The following is a 22,082-nucleotide window of genomic DNA, read 5'->3' on the forward strand; positions in this document are numbered from 1 at the left end:
ACACCAACAGAAGCCCCAGTCTATCCCTGGTGCCCAAATGTAAGTACACACATTCGATATGGTCTGACACTCTAACAGGGATCCTGGTAAGGCGGATATTATTCTTGTAGAACACAGCCACTCCACCTCCCCGCCCCCGGTCCCTCACCCACTCAACAGAGTACCCTGGAGGGAGAAGCTGGGACCACACTGGGCCCTCAGCCTCCCCCAACCAGGTCTCTGTAATACATACCAGGTCGGCACCTTCATCCAGAATCAAATCATGGATGGCTTCTGATTTGTTCTGGACTGACCTCGACCGACCTATCCATTATTTGTGGACAGGACAAGACAAATAGCATAACACAAGTCAAGTTAAGTCATATCACAAGTACAGCCTCTCACAGATCTGTATCATCAACAACCTCACATCACTTTATTATGGCCAGCAGCCAGCTTAATCACAGAACTGTATTAACACAATACATTCTTGTCTTGAGCCTTTTTCCAACCATCTCCATGCACTGAATGGACATGCATGAGAAACAGCAGCATCACGATGGCAGGCTCTGGACTGACCTATGCATATTCTAATGAATATCTCTCATCTGCTGAGAGTCCCCATGCATTCAGCTGTATATGCACAGGGCTCTCTATCCATTATTTGGAACCCCTTAAAAGCCCCTTCAAGGGGCTTTCCACAGAAGTAATGAAAGTATGTAGGTCTGGAGATCACTCATTTCTGTGATGCTACCCTCCACCCGACCCCAGCATTCATTGAGAACATGGAGAATGTCCATAAAAGGTTTTAGTTTCCCCATGAGCACAATTTCTATTCCTTACTTGGATAATGTTGCATATAACGGAGGGCAGGAATTTGACAAGTAATATGCAGAAATTATATGTAGGAATTATATTGTTCCTACAGATAGGAATTCTACAGTTCTATTTGATAGTCACTGGAGATATTCAGCACTTCCCTAAGAAATGCTGGCTGGCATTCAAACTAATGCAAGGATGTTGCTCTAGCTCAGGCATGCTCAACTTAGCCCCCCCCCAGCTGTTTTTGGGCTACAACTCCCATAATCCTGAGCCACAGTGTCCAATAGCCAGGGATTATGGGAATTGTAGGCCAACATCTGCAGGAGGGCCAAAGCTGTGCAGCCCTGCTCTAGCTAGTTTTTCTAAGTTACCGCTCAGAGACGTAAGTTTTGGGCGGTATAAAAATATGTAAAATAATAAAAATTAATAAAAAGTAAGTTAGAAGTTTGCATTCTAGACCACTGTGACGCAGGAGCCACAGGATGTGCTTGTTCAACCTCGGGTGCGCCTCCTGTGGGAAACCTCTTCCTCAGGCCAGATATGATGCAGGGAATGATGCAGACTAGCTGCCATCCTTGTTGTACAAGCTCCGCAGTTGCACCAGTGGATCACGGGCACGAGAGCTTGTGCAACTTGGAGCATCTGCTCAGGTATGCAGTCTTCTCGCGTGTGTGCATCTTTGTTCGTTGCAGTAGTGAAGCATCACTACTATGACTACAAATGGTTGTATATTTTCAGCAAACGGTCTCCAAGCAGGTTACATAGAAAAATAAATAATTAATGAGTCAGCCTGGATGTCAGCTGTTGCTCGTCTTATCAGGGCTCTTTGAACGTCCTCCAGATTTCTCAGAGGGTTTGCCCAAGGGCAAACCTCCAAATTAACTGTATTTATGCTTCAAACAGTCATTGTGAACTTTTAAAAGATATTTACAGATTCACAGGATTGGAAAAATTATTTCTGGAAAAACTGGAGTTCTGATTGGTGTTTTTACAGGACATCCTCATTGTAGATTTAACAAAAAGGCTGGACACTGTGGAGAAGGATTTCCTCCTCTTAAAACTAAACACCTTGCATAGCGCCACCTAGTGGTACTAGTAGTTTTGTATTAATGTCCTATTCCTCTTTTCAAGGAGAATCATGACAACTGTTGTGGGTGTTGCATGTCAAGCTTCTAGAGGGCTCCTGCTATTTCTGTGTGTTCTGTTATGCCTTGAACAAAACAAGCTGGCATGAAGGCAACACATATCTGCCTCATAAATGACAACTGCTTCAGCACTGTGTATAGTTCCAGAAGCTATTAGCAATAGCACTTACATTTATATACCACTCCATAGCCGAAGCTCTCTAAGCGGTTTACAATGATTTAGCATATTGCCCCCCAACATTCTGGGTACTCATTTTACCGACCTCGGAAGGATGGAAGGCTGAGTCAACCTTGAGCCCCTGGTCAGGATCGAACTTGCAACCTTCTGGTTACAGGGCGGCAGTTTTACCACTGCGCCACCAGGGGCTCTTTAGTGAGATCCACAGTCTTAACAGCTAAACACACAAATAAACAAACATATTAAAACCATTTTAAAATACTGGATGTTAAGGGTAGAGGACCTGAACCTTCACTTCATGTCTAGCTAGAAAATCTATCAAAGGCATCTTATAGAGCAGAGGTGGGCAATCTTGGCCCTCCAGCTGCTGTAGAATTACAACTCCCATCATCCCCAGCCACAATAATTGTGGGTGTGAATGATAGGAGTTGTAGTTCAACAACAGCTGGAGGGCCAAGTTTGCCCACCCCTGCTGTAGACTGTGTTGTTGAGCATGTTTCTGAAGATGTTGGGAGACAATCTCACTTCTACCAGGTGCTCAGTTTCAACAAATACTTCCTGCTAGCACCGCAGCTATATAAGACTGAGAGGTCTTTGCATATTTTTGAACCATCTTTTTTTCACAGGAGTCTTTAGCCCAGGCAAGATATCTTGGCTTCAGTGTTCTTAAGGATTTAGTAATATGCCAGTTATCAACTGTTTCCTTTTGGCAAGCTGCCAAAGTCGAGGCCCAGGGGTGGCTTCACACATTTAACTATGGGCTCAAATTATATTTTTGCCATCAGGGCCTGCCCCCCCCCCCCCCCGGGTATTGAAAGATGAGTTCCATTCTAATTTGTTAAGAGCCTTCATGATAAATTGGGCAGATACGGCCTCTCTCCACAATATCTACTTTCATTGGGATATGACACCGGCAAAGAAATTATTAAACAATGTATTGTGGATATGGAGAAGCAATCTGATTTAAGTCTTGATACCCTTAGTAGCATTCCAGGTGCTTCTCATACCACCCCCATCCAGCGGCGTACCTTAAAAATTTGACCACTCTAAATCAGAGGAGAGCGTTCTCGCTGACGCAGTTTAATATCCTGTTTTCTGCCATTTTGGATGGCAGATTTAAGAGAATATCGCTCAGGAACTGGCTATGTCCATGCAGTTTGGGCAATATAAAGTCCATCTCACATGTACTCTTATACGGTTTATATGATAGGGTCATTCGCATTGCCTGGATTGAACCACTTTTTAATAACATGTCAGGTCAATCAGAAGAATATTATACTTCCTCCATTCTATCAGACCAGTATACAGCAATTACAGCTGGAGTAGTAAGATTCTGTGCTGCAGCATGCAAACCAAGACAGGAGCCGTTGATTAATTGTAATTGAGTCCTCTGCTTGTATATGTTTTGACACTCTATTACCCAGTTCTGTTGTTTTTGATTTTATTTTATTTTTATTTTATTTTCCATCCATTTTATTTTTTGATTGCTGGTCACTGAACTGTAATAATCAATTCGTTCATTCTTCTGGAGAGCCTTGTTGTACAGAAGCTTCTGTTTCTGTAGACTGTGGAAGTTGGACCAACACAGGTTTAACTGTGAAGGAAAAACGGGGACTGTGGAGCATAAGTTCCATTTAATCAACATCTCTGCCACACAGAAACCATTTGACAATGGTGCTGAATGATAGGTAAACTGTGACTGCAGCAGCTAAGCCTTCAAGAGTTCTTTCAGTTTCTAGCTGTGTTCCCCTGACTGTCTCATCAGGTTTTCTGTACTCTGCAGAAAGTCCAGTTAGTCTCCACACTGACTCCATGGTGAATTAACAGGGAGTCTGGCCACCATGTCCAGGTAAAAGTGAAACTAACTTTTATTTTCCTCCCCCCACAACTGGACTCCTTGAATAGTGCCAACTAGTGGTCCTAATGCTTATGCAGCAAAACCCACATTCGTTTAAAACAAAACAAAACAAAACACAGCAGTGTTTTTTAACAGTTTGGGGTATCAGCACCCATATTTGACCTCCCAAAGCTTCACAACCACAACAAAGAGATTTTGGGCAGCAACCACACACTTGCAAGTACCTTTGAAATGACCCTTGGTAAATTGGCTTGAAAAGACTTTAAACATTTATCAACAGCATTTGTGTGTGTGTGTTTTTTTAATCATTTGAGGTGGAAAGTCTATTTAATAAGCACAAGAAACTTTTCCACATTTGAAAAAGGTATCCTTGGAAGACCCTGAAAGTACTTGGATTCTTTAAGGAAGATTTGTGAAAATAACATATTTTATGTTACATTAATTCCTCTGGGTTAAATGTCAATAGTCATAAAATGTTCACATTTGCTTAGGGTCAGCTTGAAAGATTACACTTGCATTCAAATGATACATTTTATCACTTGCAACGACCAGTAGTTCAAGAAAGAGCAGCACATTTTGTCTGTATTCTCGCCTCAAGTATATCATACTTGACTGCTGTGAACATCTTGCTTCTGTCCTGAAGGTGTAGCAGCCTTTGTGGAGTGTCTGCTCTCACCTTGATGGTAAGCTGCAAAAATTGGCCAGACAATTTATTTAGTGATAACATGGCGACTTCGAGTAATGGTATTATTTATTACAAATAATGTTTGCCACCTCATTAGAGAGATGCTCAAGACAATTCACGACAAATCATATCAATAATAAAAAGTAACTTTAAAAAAAAAACAATCCATAATGCAACAAATAGTGGCAGTGAAGAATAATTCAGTAGCAAGATTAATTCAGCAGGAAGATTAACAGGCAGACCGGCTGTAATTCTGTCAGAACAAGAATCTTTTAGGCTAGTGTCTGAATCTCATGATGGAAGGGCACAATCTTCCATCATGATGTAGCTGAGAGATGTAAACCTCTCCCAGCTGTGCCCACAGGGTTTCTGGGTATAGCATCAGCCAAGGAAGAGTGCAGGGGTGGAGCCACCATTGAGCAGATGGATTCAAAGAACCTGACCACGAGCCATGGAAGGAAAATAAATGCCCCCAGCCAGCAAACGCTGGTTGGGAATGAGCTCTGGAGGGCTCGAACAGGCCCTCTGGAGTCTGGGCAATGCCACGTGCATGTGACCTCGCACGCAAAAGGAGTGTGGCCCAGTTTCTGGAGGGCCCACACAAATCCTCTGGAGTTCATTCCCAGCCAGCATTTGCTGGCTGGATGCATTTATTCTCCTTTCTCTCCCTCACTGACAACCATGGGCTTTTCTCAACTGATTTCTAATCCCACACATGTGGCAGGCCATACACTCGACTTGGTCTTTGGGTCAATGGTGAGCAGTGGTTCTCTGTGGATAGTCCAGGAGGCCTTAATACTGTTGTCATGGACAGATCATTATCTGGTGAAGACTGGACTGAGGGTGTGCCCAATACATCACTGCAGGGATGGGGGACCAGTTAGAATGGTCCGCCCTTGGAGGCTAATGGATTCCTGATGGCTCTGGGGTATTTTTTTGCTGAGAGAATGGATGGACCTGTTGACACCCTGGTCTCCCTCTGCTATGAGGAGATGGGTCAGCCAATTGACACGGTTGCAGCTAGGCATCCTCTCCTAGTGAGTTGCAGACAATGGGTATACAGGTGAGTTGCAGACAGTGGGGCAGGCTGGTAGATGGCTTGAGTGTCAGCGGAAAACTCAGAAAGAATGCAACCAAACACAGGCTAGAGCCCATATTGGGGCCTATTTTAAGGCAGTGATGGTGATGAAGAAATTCTGCTTTTCTGCCACTTTCATGTCTGCCCAATGTCCAGTGGAGCTTTTCCTAGTGGTTTGGGGCCTCCTATGTGAGGGGCCCCAAAGACCATCAAACAGAACCCTCAGCTCAGGATGTACATGGAACCTGTTTTGCCAGTTCAGTTTGAATCCGGACCAGATTTGAACCAACCTGGACCAGTCTGGTTTGGGGCTTGGCCGAACTGGGTCTGGTCTGGTTCGGACATTGAACTGGGCCAAACCGGTTCACAAGCCAGTTTGGGGACATTTGTAAAGGGAAATCCCTGAGGATTCCCCTTTACAAGTAAAGGGGGCATCCATAATCTCTATGCTAAAGGCGCAGGGCAGAGGCAGAGGTGGAGTAAGAATGTGACCTCCATAACTTTAGAGGAGGCTGCAGCAGAGGTAAATAAATCTCAGAGGATCATTATGGGGGCAAGGGGAAGCAGAGGACAGAGGTTTCCACAAGCACTTAATTCCTACATCTTGGGCTGATTCACACATACAGATACAGGAATCGTAGGGATTCCATTCTCCACTACTACTGCAGATATGGAAAACATTAATTCTGAGTCATTGGGGCTATGGAAATCGGGGGTTAGGTTCCCAGAGGTCAGGAAAATTCCCCAAATGGAGTAAAAGGCCCTAGAAATGGGGGGCCCTACCATGCTTCATGGGTCTCCAGCCATGCCCCCCAATAGTAAAAAAATCAGCTGAAAATCAGCCAAATATTGCAGTTGTTTTCTGGTGGTTTTTCTTTATTTGGGGGTGGGGCAAAGCCTGAGGTCATTTCCAGCCACCCCAACCTACAAATACACAGATTTAACCCTTTTAATCGCCACCCGTGGATACCAAGGTTGAGTGTCTATTACCCGACTGTGGATATGTGAATCACAGATGCTGGATCCACAAATTTCAAGGTTCTAACTGTACACTAATTCATCTCACTACAGTAAATTACTGTACTCCTTATGACTGGTAGCTGAATATTTTAAACAATTTCATTAAAAAGTATAACACACAACAAGGGCGGCCCTTCCATGAGGCAGGGTAAGGGGGGTCACCTCAGGCACGGATGTGGAGAGGGGCACTGGGATGGCAAGTGCCATCCATACCACCGGTGCATCTGCCCACAGATGGGGGCATCATATTGTCCTTCACCCCAGGCAGCAAAAAATGTCTGCCATGGTGCACAACATGGAATTGCTTCTATCTTCAGCATTAGAGCCATGATGACCCATTCACACATGCAAGTCATCACTTGGCATTGCAGTCTTCAAGGGATAAACATGCCTGTGAAAACCAGCCCCACAGAGCCCCAAACACAAACACTAAGGCAGTTCAAATGATGACTAAGAAGCCTCCTACCGTAGCGCTCCCAATATCTTGTTGTGTAGAGGGAAAACCAGGTCTGAGGCTCCATCCGTGCTTGTGTGGTAAGCAGCAGGTGGGTCGGAGGGCTCCCTCCTACCCAGCAGCTGTACCCAGCTGCTAAATGAGGTAGGAAGAAAAGCCCTCCGACCTAACTGCTGCTTTCCACACAAGCATGGACAGAGCCTTTGACCTTGTGTATCCCTTGCAGACAAATATCAAGAGCATGCACAGCTCAGGAGCATGCACAACTCCCAAATTGTGAGAGCCAGCATGGTGTAGTGGTTAGAGTGCTGGACTAGGACCGGGGAGACCCGAGTTCAAATCCCCATTCAGCCATGATACTTGTTGGGTGACTCTGGGCCAGTCACTTCTCTCTCAGCCTAACCTACTTCACAGCGTTGTTGTGAGGAGAAACTTAAGTATGTAGTACACCGCTCTGGGCTCCTTGGAAGAAGAGCGGGATATAAAATATAATAAACAAACAAACAAACAAACAAGGGTAGGAGGCTCCTTCTATCCTAGTAATAATTGTGAGAACAAACCTACTACCTTACCTACAAGTGAGCGACCAATGGTAATGAAATTACCCTTATTGCAAAGCAAAGCAATTTCCTTTTGTGCAACTATAGCCGTAACTGTAACGGAGAAAGCACAAAATGTTAAAAAGCAATTTCCAACCAGTTCTCTTCAACCATTCAGTAACGCATGTAGTAGTAGAGGTAGTAGTTACAGCAGTCTTCACTCGTTTCATAGCATGCACACACACACACACACCTGCGCTGCTCCGTTTGCACATGCCCCAGTGGGGAGGGGGGAGGGCGTGGGGCGTGCACTGAAGGTGCTGCCAGGCACCTTCCTGTCTTCCCTGCTACTGCTGTTTCTGTGGGGTGGCAGAAGTGGCAGCAGGCAGAAGGTGAGGGGGAGGGCGTGTGACCAATCGGTGGGGGGGAAGGCGGCAACGGGGAGAAGAGGCACGTCAGAGGCCACCAGTGAGGTCCCCATGGGCTGCGCAATGAAGAGCACTGTAGTAGTAAGTTTATTACGATCATAGACCAGCACATAAAAAGAAACATATGCACATTACTATCGTAGGCCTACACATTGAGAGCAAAACAAACAACCGCTCATATCGCATATTCCACACTCAGATCTCATATACTATTATTACCATGATGATAATAATAGTCATAATAATCATAATGAGGCATAAAATGCATTTACCACAGCCCCAAGGTATTATAACCTTTGAAAGAATGCTACTTAAACAACGGTCTACAATAGGCACAAGCAGCGGCAGTAATGAATGTACTGAAGGGCACTGCAATTTCTGGGGAACAGACTGATTCTACTAACCAGCATTTTTGGGTCTCTAACTGAAAGAAGGGATAAAAGGATTTAGGCTCAATATTATACAGGATTTACTCCACAATTTTTAACTTCAGAATAGTTTGCTTTTTAGCTGCTGATAGAATTTCAAAGGGGATGATGATGATGATGATGATGATGATGATGATGATGATGATAAAAATAATATTTTTAGAAAACTTTATTTGTTAGCCACCCCATAACAAACTGTTCTTTGGGTGGCTCACAACACAGCATTAAAACATGAAATAAAAACACATAACACATTAAATCATAGCACACCAAAAGAGTGGGGGGGATACAAAATACAATACAAAGCAATTTAAAAAAAAACTTAAAATCAATTAAAAATCAGATTTGAGAGTCAAAATTTAAAAGGCCTGAGTGAACAAAAAGGTCTTTACCTGGAGTCTAAAAGAACAAAAGTGATGAAGCCAGGCAAACCTCACTGGGGAGGCTATTCTATAAGCAGGGTCCAACCACTGAAAAGGCCCTCTCCCTAGCAGCCACTCACCTCTCCTCATTTGGCAGAGGCACTCAGAGGAGGGCCTCCGAAGAAGTTCTTAAGGTACAGATTGGGATATTTGGGACAAGGCGCTTTCTCAGGGAACCCGGTCCCAAGTCATTTAGGGCTTTAAAGGTTAAAACCAGCACTTTGAATTGGGCCCGGAAATGGACTGGAAGTCAGTGCAGCTGATGAAGCACTGGTGTAATATGATCAAAACGTCCAGTCCCAGGTAATGGTCCCTGCTCCAGGTGAGTGAGAGGAAAGCTAACTGGCTGGAGAGGTGTTTGACTTCCCCCTAAACTGCTTTGGTGCTAGCTATGCTATTGAAGCCAGTGGGTATGCAGCCATGCAATGCTGGAGAGCAAGGCAGAAATAGTGAGCAAGGCAGGAATAGCTCAAAAATCCTGCTGCCAGTGCGATTTTGGCACCGATCCTAAATTAGCAGTGCACCATAATGCATTGTATACATTCCATGCATTTAAGATCCAAGCAGTATTCCAGAAATCCCAGGAAGCATCATGTCCTCCAGTTCATATCTTTACCTTTTAAGAATCAGTTATGGGACAAATGCTCACGTAAAATGAATTTCAGGCATTCCTGCCAGCTGCGTTTACAGCTTCATCTGTCACAATAGTTAGACCACAGTTGCCTAGGAATTAAGGCAACGCAATGAACTATTGGATTGCTTTCAGAAAGACATATCACTTGCCAGTCAGTGAATACTTTATTTGTCAAATCCAAAGGTCATCATGATTTTTATATAGCGCTATACAGTCCGATCCCATGACTGTTACCTGAAATTAGGTTCCACTATATATAATAAAAATTTATTTAGGATATTTGTATACCACCCGGAACTCACATCTCTGGGCGGTTTACAATAAAACAACACAGATTAAAAACAAAGTTAAAACATTAAAAAATTTTAAAACAATAATAGATTGTATAAAACTAATTAAAAGCCTGGATGAATAAATGTATCTTAACAGCTCACTGAAAAGCTGTAAGAGATGGGGAGGCTCTTATTTCAGCAGGGAGCACATTCCAATGCCTCTGGGCAGCAATGGAGAAGGCCTGTCCCTGAGTAGCAATGAAGAAGGCCCGTCCCTGCCCCCAGGATGAGCTGATGGCAGCTGCAGACAGACCCTCCCAGATGATCTCAATAGGCTGTGGGCTCATAACTCCTGATCAACTCCAGGCAGTTTTGGATGATACTGATTATCTAGATCCATTTCAAACTGGCTTTAGAGCAGGCTATGGGGTGGAGACACCCTTGGTCGGCCTGATGGATGATCTCTACCAAGGAATGGACAGAGGGGGTGTGACTCTGTTGGTTCTTTTGGACCTTTCTGCAGCTTTCTGTACTATTGACCATGGTATCCTTCTGAATTGCTTGGGGTATTTGGGAGTAGGCAGCCCTGCTTTGCTGTGGTTCTGTTCCTATCTCTCAGGTAGATTCCAAATGGTGTCACTTGAAGATAGTTGTTCTCTGAAACGAGAGCTATTGTATGGTGTCTCTCAGGGCTCTATCCTATCTCCAATGCTTTTCAACATCTACATGAAACTGCTGGGTGAGATCATCAGGAGATTTAGAGCAGGGTACATAGGAACATAGGAACATAAGAAGCTGCCGTATACTGAGTCAGACCATTGGTCTATCTAGCTCAGCATTGTCTTCACAGACTGGCAGCAGCTTCTTCAAAGTTGCAGGCAGGAATCTCTCTCAGCCCTATCTTGGAGAAGCAAGGAAGGGAACTGGAAACCTTCTGCTCTTCCCAGAGCAGCTCCATCCCCTGAGGGGAATATCTTATAGTGCTCACACTTCTAGTCTCCCATTCATATGCAATCAGGGCAGACCCTGCTTAGCTAAGGGGACAAGTTATGCTTGCTACCACAAGAACAGCTCTCCTCTCTGGTTTCATCAATATGCTGATGAAAACCAAATCTACTTCCCCATGACATCATCGTCAGGAAATGGCATAGCCCTCTGCCAAACTTGCATTTTGGGCAGTACAAAAATATGCTAAATAAATAAATATATAAAGCCTTGCTACAGGCAATAATGGATTGGATGAGGGATAATAAATTGAAGCTGAATCCAAGCAAGATGGAGATACTCATGGTATGGGGTCATACTTGGAAGGACATGATAGATCTTCCTGTTCTGGATGGGGTTGCACTCCCACCGAAGGAATAGGTACGTAGCTTGGGAGTGCTTCTGGACCCAGGACTCACTCTGGTTTCTCAGGTTGAGGCTATGGCCAGGAGCACTTTCTATCAACTTCAGTTGATATAACAGCTGTGACCGTTCCTTGAAGATAATGCTCTCAGAACTGTGGTGCACTCTCTGGTAACCTCTAGGCTTGACTACTGCGATGTGCTCTATGTGGGGCTGCCTCTCTATGTAGTTCAGAGACTTCAGTTGATTCAAAATGCAGCGGCTAGATTGGTCTCCAGTGTGTCTCAGAGAGACCATATTATGCCTTTTTAAAAGCTATTGTGCCTTATTTTAAAGCTATTTTTATTGGCTGCCAATAGGTTTCCTTACAAAACACAAAGTGCTGGTAATTACCTTTAAAGCCCTAAATGGCTTAGGACCGGGTTACCTGGGGAAGCGCCTCCTTCTGCATGATCCCCACCACACATTAAGATCATTGAGAGTGGTCCATCTACATATACCGCCAGCTCAGCTCGTCTGGCAGTGACTCAGGAGAGGGCCTTCTCTGCAGTCCTCCTAGGCTATGGAATGCACTCCCTGTAGACATTCGTTGTTTAACACCTTTACCAGCCTTCAAAAGAGCCTTTAAGACACATTTTATTCGCCAGGCTTTCAGTAATCTCTGAATGTTTTAAATTTTTAGTTGCTGTTTAGGTTTTTTAATTGCTGTAATTTCTGAATGTGTTAAAAAAATTTAATTCCTGTTTTAATAGCTGGTCTTGTTTGTCTTTGTTTTTGTGGAAAGTATTTCTTAAATACTTTTCCAAACAGGGCTTTTTCCCAGGCAAGTGTGCATAGGATTGTTGTTCAGAACACGTCCCATACATCAGTGAACTTCACTATCTTTCAAGTGGGGGTCACTTTGGCAAAAAACGTCCAGTAACCTATCGCACACAGCTTCAAGGCAATTTACAATACAAAGTTAAATATAAAATGAATGTGAAAACAAAACTGTAAAAAGGCAGCCCGAAAAAACAATGAAAACATCAAAACAGGAAAGACAGTTCAAAGGATCTCATACTTTAAAAGACATGCTGTGTACTTGTTTGAGCATTGGACTGGAACCACACAAATGCATCCCAGATTTATATTCCTGCTTAGCCATGGGCTAGTCACTCTGTCTCAGTCCAACCTACCTCATAGGGTTGTTGTGAGGACAAAATGAGGGGAAATTCTCTATCTCAACCTTGGAGGAATTGAAAGCAAAAGAGAATTGACATCACATCACACACACACACACGATGATCTCATTCCAGTGAACTATGGCCATGCTACCTTGAAGGTGCCTGATCTTGTCTGATCTTGGAAGCTAAGCAAGGTGAGGCCTGGATAGTACTTGGATGGGAGACCGCCTGGGAATACCAGGTGCTATAGGCTTAGGGAGGAGAGCTGGTCTTGTGGTAGCAAGCATGAATTGTCCCCTTTGCTAAGCAGGATCCACCCTGGTTGCATTTGAATTGGAGAAGGAGACTACATGTGAGCACTGTAAGATCTTCCCCTCAGGGGATGGAGCCACTCTGGGAAGAGCATCTAGGTTCCTCTCTGGCATCTCCAAAGTAGGGCTGAGAGAGACTCATGCCTGAAAACTTGGAGAAGCCGCTGCCAACTGAGCTAGAGGGACCAATTGTATGACTCGGTATATGGCCTCTGCCTATGTTCCTATGACTATAAGGGAACATTGGTTGCAAAAGCACATATTTTCAGTCCTTTCAGAGTGTTAGCAGCCCTGGCCAAAATGTTTGCACTGCAGACACGTAGCATACATTGGCAAGCACACACTAGCCTGCTGATTAATAGGAGCCTGGCAAGCAGGCAGGAATCCATTTAGATAAAGGGCCAGGTCCCAGGTCACAATGAACGTAAGAAGCTATTAAAGGCTGCCATCCTGCACACAGTTAGGCTGCTGAAATCCCACTGAAGCCAGTCTTTGTTGTCTTCCAGTATCCTCATCAGGAAGCCCAAGACCAGATGTTTCACAGAGTCAGATGGGAGCCCATCAGAGTTAGGGCAGAATTACAGGTACAGTATATGTATTCTGTATCAGGATGAGGCAAGTATGTACGAAATATAGTTTATGTTTCAGCTGGAGATGAGAAAAGTGTTAAACCAAAAGCTTTGCAGGAGAGACGGGGTAGGGGTGAGGAGGGGTTGGGGAGCTATTTGAAAGTGTTCTGAGAGGGTGGCCCAGACATCACAGCCAGCAAGAGATTGTGAGCAGAGGCACTGCAGGAGTCATCTGGGTGGAAGACCAGAGGGTCATAGAGCTGGAGGAGGGAAGTTGGCAAGCAGGGACAGAAGAAGGCAGCCAGTGTAACTCCTTCAATACGGGAGTTATATGGTCTCTCCTAGATGACCCAGAAGAGACCAGCCTGGCTGCCACATTCTGGACCAACTGTAGTTTCCGGACTAAGTACAAGGGCAGCCCCACATAGAGCTCATATCAGTAATCCAGCCTGGAGGTTACCAGTAAATGTACCACTGTTTTGAGGTCATCTATCTCAAGAAATGGGCGCAGCTGGCGTATCAGCCAAAGCTGATAGAAGGCACTTCTGGCCACTGCCTCAACCTGGAATGCCAGAGAGAGACTTGGATCCAGAAGCACCCCTAGACACCCCTAGTTAAGGCTATCTCAATCTGGCTCAGGCTGCACAAAGCCAAGAAAATGGAACCTAAGGCTGATGCCTGAACAGACATGCCACGTGATCAGCAATGACGCTGTGCAGTGTCACAAATTGTGTCTCTTTCAACTTGCCCTCCATGCACCCACACTTCCTCTTGGTCTTTGAGCCCCACTGAAAATAGGGAGGATGGAGTACCTGGCACCAGCAAAGATGCCCCACAGTGTCCATGTGAGTGCATCAAAAGCCAGTTGTAAGCATGTACAATTTGTGACATTGCACATCATCATCACTGATTATGTGGCACATCTTTAAGGTATCAGCTTTAGGCTACAATTTGCTGGCTTTGTGCAACTTGAGACAAAATGAGATAGCCTTACCTCCGATCTATCAGAGATGTTGCTAACGGGCAGATTTTTTGCCCATCAAATAAACAATATTTATTCATTAAAATGTTGTGAAGTTCCTTACCTTAATGAACTTTTCAAAGAACCTTCTAGTAATTTCAACTATTGAAAAACTATTTGCAAAAACAGATGTTTTCATTAATGATGAGAGCTCCCTGCTTATGCAAGGGAAAGATACAAAATGCATACCCAGTAGGCAATGGTTGCAAAACCCATGCACTCACACTAAATCAGGGTCTCTTTTTCTCTTAGAGGGAAACAGCAGCTATTTATCAGTCCAGTTTCCTTGAGGGAAAACAGCCATGCATGTATAGCTATGCAGGGATGGCTGGGGAAATGCTATTGACAGGTATTCTAGATAGCCTGGGTTAGACAACAAGTCTGCAATAATTCTTCAGTACCCAATGGGACGACGGTTCTGCAATTTTGACAGGGAGAGAACCAAAGAAAAATAGGTGACATTTCCTCCTTAGTATCGTGGGGACGGAGCACTGAAATACAGCCAGCTGCAGTGCTTCATACACTGTAGGGTTCTGTCAAACAGCAACATGAGGGGGAATGATGAGACTGCTGTTTGATCAATCAGCAAGAGATTAAGTTGGCCTACCTTTACCTAAGTAACATGGCCGCCTCTGGCTATTGGTGACAGTTATTAGATACTATATTGATGATAAGTGTTGTAGCACTATTGGAATGGGCAGTCACTCAACAGAAGGAAAAGAGAACAAACTTTCTTTATAGAAAGTCTTCTCAGCAGCAGCCGGAAAGCAAGTCAGAATAAAATTCTTACCCACATTCAATGATTTCATTGCTCCATAACGAGATAATTCTGTGTGCCTCCGGGGCTGTCACTTTCATGAGGTGAAGTGAGGCAGTTGACACAGGTGCTGGATTCCTGGGGACCCAGCTGGGCAAGTGAGATACTCCTTGCTGCTGCCATCGTAGTGGCTTTCTGGACTGATCTGACCTTTGCCATTGTTGCAAGGAGTACTTCTACTCACACTCCTTCCAAATCTTGCAAGAACATAGGAACATAGGAAGCTGCTTTATACCAAGTCAGACCATCGGTCCATCTAGCTCAGTATTGTCTACACAGACTGGCAGCAGCTTCTCCAAGGTTGCAGGCAGGACAGGAGTCTCTCTCAGCCCTATCTTGGAGATGCCAAGGAGGGAACTTGGAACATTCTGCAGGCATGCAGATACTCTTCCCAGAGCAGCTCCATCCCCTAAGGGGGATATATTACCGTGCTCACACATGTAGTCTCCCATTCAAATGCAAACCAGGGCAGACCCTTCTTAGCAAAGGGGACAATTGATGCTTGCTGCCATAAGACCACGTTTCCTCCAGCTCTCTGCATGAAGGAGAAAGAGGCTGCTGGCAGCGTTCCTTTCCCCCCACCCTCTGGATCACTTTCTAAGCTTGCAATGGTTGGAGCTGGCCCCCACCAGGGTTGTGGGGCAAGGAAGCATTTGGCATCTCACCTCAGGCCCCACATTACCTTGAGCCACCCCTGGGTGTCTCAGCCCAATGGCACGCATGGCCCAATGCAGCACACAATTGGAACTTTCTCAAAAACTTCAGTAGGGAACTCAGTGAATTCCTAAAGTAAAAGACTTATATTTAATAGCCATTATTGCTCAGTGGAACCTAAGTGGATGAATATGAGGTTGGGGTAAATCTGAATCATAGTACATTTGAATCTGAGAAAGATCTCCTGCTTCTCTTAAGGTGTGATATCATTTTTTAATTATTGATCAGATTACTGAGTGTTAAAAGATCTGCTGAGAACACTAACCATTAAAATATGATTATTATATTCATAATTTCTTCTAAAAAACATACCAATTTCTTTTTTAAAAAAAAACTTCCATCCAGCATATTCTGGAATAAAAAGTAGTACATTCATCTAATTTAATTGGTAGGTTTCTTCATGCAAAATTTGGTATCTATATGTAATTGGAAAGTATGACATTCAGAATTTCTTCTAAAAAGTAAAAAATGAAAAGCATATTGCAGTGTAAATGCTAGTGCATTCAGCTAATTTCCATGGCAGGGTTGTGTATGCAAAATTTGGTATCATCAGAAATTACGACTTTATCTTGCACAAAGAAACATATTCTTCAAAATATATAGATTTTATGGGGTCACAGTATCAAAAAGCCAGAAAAGCCCTGCCTTAGTTGATTGATCAGTACAGGTCAATTTTCATCAGTGAAGCTGGGAATTTTTTGTTTTGTTTTGTTTTTGAGGCTGATTTTGTCCTGATGTGGCTGCATTGCATAAACAAAAGGCAAACATGTCAGGGAGCCAATGATGCATTTTAACATTATGTCTAGTTTGGCAGTTGTTTATTATTTATTTTATTTATTTAGCATATTTGTATACCGCCCAAAACGCAAGTGTCTGGGCAGTTTAGTTAGTCAACTAAAAGTCCTGAATGAGTTGACAGACCTATATTTCATTCCCTATAACAAGATTAAAGGGAAGCACCAGCAGCATGCTTGGATGATTGGATCTGATCCTTTGGTGTTGGTCACATTTATTTATTTATTTACTTACTTACTTACTTATTTACTTACTTAGTTTGATTTCTAGACCGCCCTTACAGAATAGCTCAGGGTGGTCCAGAAATTTGATGGCTCTTTGCAGGACCAGAGAAGAGGGTGGGTCTTCCCTGCAAATGAAGTGGAAGAATGGTGAGCTTCTGCATCACATCTTGAATTGTAGGAGGCGCTGTGAGAGTTGGTCTTCCGGTAGTGAGCTTGTCCCTCTGCTAAGCAGGGTCTGCCATGGTCTGCATTTGGATGAGAGACTACATGTAAGTACTGTAAGTAGGATTCGAACCAACACGCCCCGACTTCAGCCTCGAATGAACAGGGTGCGGTCTGGTTCAGCCATCGACTGGTTCAGGGATATTGTAAAGGAGAATAATTGAGAATTCCCCTTTACAAGTAAATGGGGCATTCCCTAATCTCTAATACTAAAGGGCCATTGGCGGGGGGACCGAAAGGGTCCTTATTACCTTCTATTTTCAGGCCACAGCAGAGGAGAGTGTCCTAAGACAGCAGAGGAGGCCGGGGCTCCTCGCTGACCTCCTGAATGACAGCCTTAGCCAGCTACGGTCCAGTAAGGCTTCAATGAGTCCCCGTTACAAGTATCCCCAAACCAGCCCTCATACCGGTTCTTAGAACGAAGGTCAGTCCGGTTCGAACTCAGACCAGCCAAACTGGGCCGGTTCGATTTGACCTGCAGTTCGAAGTGAGCTAGCGCACACACCCCTAACTGTAAGATATTCCCTTAGAGCAGGAATAGGCAACCAGGGCTTTCCAGCTGTTGTTGAACTACATCTACCATCATCCGCAGTCAGAATAAATAAATAAATAAATAAAGCCACAACAGCTGGAGGGTCAAGGTGGCTGGGGATGATGTAGTTCAACAACAGGTGGAGGGCCAAAGTTGCCGACCGCTGAGGTAGAAGATGGGGCCATAGCTCAGTGGAAGAGCATCTGCCTGCTTGCATGCAGAAGGTCCCAAGTTCACTCTCTGACATCTCCAGGTAGGGCTGGGAAAGACTGCAGCCTGCAACCTTGGAGAGCTGCTGCCAGTCAGTGTGGACAATACTGAGCTAGATGGACCAATGGTCTGACTCGGTGGAAGGCAGCTTCCTATGTTCCTAATGCTGCCCTTAATTAAACCAGTGCAGCAGGCAATGAGCTAGGCTTGAATCTTTCTCCCTAGTGTTCTCATTTTGTATTTGCAGGGTGATTATTGTGCAGGCGGGGGGGGGGGAGCAGCATTTAAAAATGGGATGCCTCCCTGTAGTCTGAAGTGATGCTGTCCTCTCCATCACCTCTGCATTCTGCCTCTTCGTTCTGCTATAGGCGTAGACCCAGAGTGAGGTGTAGAATGGACCGTACCACTTCATACTACTACAGGTGAGGGGTGTTCTTTTTTTTAAAAAAAATCACTTCCTGCAAATACAAAACTATCATTTAGGGGATTATGTTTCTAGCATAGCCTTTTGCTCATTGTGTTGTTTTCTGTTTGCATGTGGTTTAGGGAGCATTCAGAAATGTGATTCCCTCCCCCCACCCCACAGTCTGAAGTAGTACAGTCCATTCTGGCATGCATATTTAGACCAGGCCCAAATCCTACAGCAGGCCAGTCTAAAACGTCTCACCATAAATCAGTAAAATAATCTACAATAGGATCCAGAAAGAAGCCAAAATCCAGTCCAGGCAGTCCAAGATAAGCAGAAGAGAATAAATATTTGAGGAACAAATAGCACCATGCAACTCCTGAAAGCAGACCAGCCAGCCTGTAGGCTCTTCTGGCTTCATTATATTGGCTTACCAGGAGACTAAGGCCAGGCAGGACAGAATGTGATTGGGTCTAATTACCATGGAAACCCTCTGTGCACAGGTGGAACAAAGCAGGCTTCATGCAAGTCCCGACACTGGGAATGCAGCCGCATAGTGTCAATTTCCTAGCATTGTGCATCTTTCTTTTTAAAAAATTGTTTTAGCCAATTAGTTCTTTGTAAATCAAATATGTTTTGCTGCGTAAAAACAAGAGTTTTAGGGATTTTATAAAGACACTTTGCGTCTTATTTGAGGGCAATGACCGAGGGAGGAGTGGAGACATGGGACAAAGCTGGGAATATGACCAATGGAGTGTGAAAGTAGGGGAATGGGGGATGTCTCAAAGGGGATTGGAATGTGGTGCAAAATATACTGGCTGGCAAAGAGAAGGGAACTAAGAGCATGCATAACAAGCAAAGTTGTGCTGGTAGTACAAATAGATTGCATCGTTGCACAAAAACCAGGAACTGAGGGATTGTGCTCATGTGCAAAAGTTCCCTCTAAAAATGATGAGGTGTGCTGCAGTTGCACAACTGTTTCACAAGTGCAAGAGTGCTCGCAAGAGTGCAAAGCCAGTCTGGAATGCAATCTGCAGACTTCACGCAAGCAGCTAGCAACAGCTTTGCAACTGCACAGTGTTCTTTTACCAATGCTTTGTTGATCAGGATGTCGTAAATGCTTGTAAATGCATGTTGTAATGCTTTAAAATGAATTAAAGTATGCGTACATGAACACAGCAGACTTTTTTTTAAAACCGGGTTGCATATGCATTGTCTAGTTTTTTTGCATTAAATGCACTCTTGTTAGAACCCTGGGTGCTCCAGCTGTAGTTTTTAAAGCTGAACTTCTCGTCCCTTTGATTTCTGCTAACTCCTGGTGAAAGAGATTCTTTTGACATAATTGTTCTCTTATATTTAAAAGGGGAAGAGCAACTGTCCCTATCCAACACAACATAGCAGCCCTCCTAGTATTTATTGCTTGAGTCTTCCTTCGTCCTTTAAAAAATAAACAAACCCATGAGCCCCTCTAGGACAGAGAATCACTTCTTTTTTTCATTTTGCTTATGTAAATAACTTTGTTACACACACACACACACACACACACACACCCTGCCTTTTTAAAGTGGAATATTGTTTTTAAAAAATCAAAAAAATCTGGGATAGCTCCAGTTGGGTTTTTAAGTAAGTAAGTAGTCCTTTGATTTTTAGGATAAATCTGCATGCTTGATGGCCAGACATTCAGATGGGCTCACCTGTGTTCATAACCAAAGCATGGGAGCAGGACAAACTAACCTCAATTCAGCTAGCCTCTTGAAAGGCTCTAAGCTAATTCTCAGGAACAATAGGAACGGCTGGGCTGTCGCTTTCTCTGTGCTGCCACATGGAGGTGAACATATGACAAGTGAAGGTTAGAGAAGGCTAATTGCTCTTTAGGGATGTAATTTTGTTTCCCCCCCCCACACCTTTCCCCCCCTCTTTTGCTGTAACTCACAAAGAGATCTGATTAGAGGTGCTTTAGAAGCCTTGCATTTTGTTAAGGTCCCGTTTTTCTGTGTTTTTAATCACCTTTTAAAAAGTGGGGGGTTGTATGGGGAGAAAAGGACGAAATGTTCCAGGCCCTGATCCAGCAATACTTATGTGTAGCAATGGCTGCCTGAACACAACAAATGCTTGGGAATGAATTGGACAGTGCTGATAACCTGTCTCAGAGGGATGGAGAACCACAAAAAAAGATGCTGCCAGCTACTGATGTGAAGGAGATTCTAAGGTGCACAGAAAATGTAGAGTTCCAACAGAATCATGAAAGTTCCGCAGGAACTACACTCCCAGATGCAGGAGTGTAGTGAATGGCCCCCACTCCCTCACCTAAAGAGTGAACCAAAAGTGAACCCTGTCCTGACTGACAAGCAGTGACCTCTAGGGATCAGCCACTCAGCACATGGTGGACAGAACCTTGAGGGCCTGGCAGCAGGAAGAGAAGGGATTCTTTGTTCTCGGAGCCAGGCTGGACTAACAACAGGTTGGCTGGCCAGGAAACGGCTGCAACCTGGAGGACTGCAATCCTGGGAAGTTAGGACTGCAGGGGCCTGAAGTCTCTACCATGGATTTGGTGAGTTCAGGAAGGAAGCCAGGGCTTTGGCTTCAGGGAAAGGTTTAGTATAGGGAAGGTTTGTTAGTTAGCTTGCGTTAGACTTCTTATTTTACTTTGGTGTGCTTTGCAAATCCTTAAAACTGTTCTATTGTGTTTTATCTGTAATGTAACAAGCTAGGAAACATTTAGCCTATGCCCATCTATCCATCCATCCAGGGCTCTGCAAAAGTCTCTGTAACCTTTAAAGGTTCTTTTAAAGGTTCCCATATCCCTGTTCCTTGCAACTAGGTAACCACAATTTTTAACGTGTGCCGCCCCAGTATCATCTGAGAGTGCTTTTTGGAGTATTCTTGTAGTTACTGACTGTTCCTTTTACCTGTAACTAAAAGCTGAGAAATCCTCAGATGGAAGCAGTCTGTCAGATTTTAAATAAAGGGTTTTTCCCCCTTTTGTCCTTTGTAATTTTAGCCAACCTTTTTGAGTGGATTTGTAACTCAGGAAAGGGAGGCTGGAAAGGGGTTTTTGTCTCTGGTGCAACACATGTCTCAATTTGATTGCTCAGCAACTCTACCAAGCATTCTTATCACGCATAGGCTTGCATGTGGAGGTTTTTGTGTACTTTTCCAATAGTAAAGAGAAGGAGAGTTCCCTGTAATTTTGCCCACACCAGGGGGAGATTAAACTCTGTTAAAAAGTGGTCATGTTGGCAGTGATTGAGCTACTAAAGGAACAGTTTAAGTTTAAAGGGACAGCCTTTGGGGGTAAAAGCAAGAGAGAATAATTCAGCATTTTTCTTCCCCTCATGTGAGTTTACTTTGAGACAAAGGCTAGGGATCAATGGCAGGAGAGGGGGAAAGCCCTCACCCCCTGTGAGCTTCTACAGGCTTCTCAGAGGCATGTAGTAGGTCACTGTTAGGGGTGAGTCCGAACCGGTCCAGCGGCCATTCTAAGGAATGGCCGAACTGCCGGACAGGTTCGGCCCTTGCTGGTTCGGGTCTGGGTGGGGGGGTATAACTTTAAGGGCGGGAGGGCTTTCTTACCCCTCCCGCCTCTTCACCCCCTCCAGCACCCGTATTTAACCAAATAACGGGGCGCTGGAAACCAGCCGCCCCCGCCGCCGCCGCCGCCCCCCCAGCAGATGCACATAGAAAGGTGCCGCCATACCCCTGCCGCCGTCGCCCTCCCTCCCTCCCTCCCTCCCAGCTGCCCGCCCGCCCGCCCGCCCAAGTCCTTACCCAAAGCTGGAGTAGTAAACGAGAGGAGCTCCCGGACAGAG

General features: G+C 44.5%; 1 long non-coding RNA gene and 1 pseudogene across 2 annotated transcripts; one reads left to right on the forward strand and one right to left on the reverse strand.

Moving 5' to 3' along the window:
- Positions 1 to 4,302: 4,302 nt before the first annotated feature.
- LOC128327996 (uncharacterized) lies at positions 4,303 to 18,702 on the reverse strand. 2 transcript variants are annotated; one of them, XR_008308937.1, is made up of 5 exons: positions 18,535 to 18,702; positions 16,934 to 17,148; positions 12,465 to 12,514; positions 7,792 to 7,872; positions 4,303 to 4,670 (listed from the first exon to the last, which is right to left on the reverse strand). It is a non-coding gene; the product is annotated as an uncharacterized LOC128327996 (long non-coding RNA). The 2 variants fall into 2 exon arrangements; XR_008308936.1 differs by lacking the exon at positions 12,465 to 12,514.
- On the forward strand, positions 12,587 to 12,705 carry LOC128328635 (uncharacterized; annotated as a pseudogene).
- Positions 18,703 to 22,082: the final 3,380 nt, after the last annotated feature.

Source organism: Hemicordylus capensis, chromosome 5, assembly GCF_027244095.1.
Source record: "Hemicordylus capensis ecotype Gifberg chromosome 5, rHemCap1.1.pri, whole genome shotgun sequence".
NCBI classification, from domain to species: Eukaryota; Metazoa; Chordata; class Lepidosauria; order Squamata; family Cordylidae; genus Hemicordylus; species Hemicordylus capensis.